A 596-nucleotide genomic window follows, 5' to 3' on the forward strand; every position below is an offset into this window, starting at 1 on the left:
GGAGCGGGGCTGCCCGGAGCACAGGGTGTGGGGGAAGGCTGGCTGTGTGCCCCGGGCTGTGGGGCTTAGGGACGGGTGGGCGTGGAGGAGAGGGTCGCTGGGATGGGGACAGCCCGGGGGGGAGCATCTCCGGGATGAGCATGGTGTGGGGCGAGCATCTCCGGGATGAGCATGGTGTGGGGCGAGCATCTCCGGGATGAGCATGGTGTGGGGCGAGCATCTCCGGGATGAGCATGGTGTGGGGTGAGCAGCTCTGGGATGTGCTCAGCGAGGGATGAGCATCTCTGGGATGTGCTAACCCTGGATTCGGGGAGTGTGGGATGATCATTTCTAGGATATGCTCAGTGTGGGGTGATGGTCCCTGGGATGTGCTCAGTCGCGGTGTGGGGAGCGTGGTCATCCCTGAGATGTACCCAGTGTGGGGTGATCATTTCTGAGATGTACTCAGTGTGGGGTGGGGAGTGTGGGGGGATCAGTTCTGGGCTATGCTCAGTGTGGGGTGATGGTCCCTGGGCTGTCCCTGGTGTGCTGTGAGCGTTCCTGGGATGTGCTCAGCCCCATCAGGTGTGGGGCGAGCACCCCAGCCGGCGTGCATG

The sequence above is a fragment of the Corvus brachyrhynchos genome, unplaced genomic scaffold (assembly GCF_000691975.1).
Source record: "Corvus brachyrhynchos isolate BGI_N302 unplaced genomic scaffold, ASM69197v1 scaffold8, whole genome shotgun sequence".
Classification (NCBI taxonomy): Eukaryota; Metazoa; Chordata; class Aves; order Passeriformes; family Corvidae; genus Corvus; species Corvus brachyrhynchos.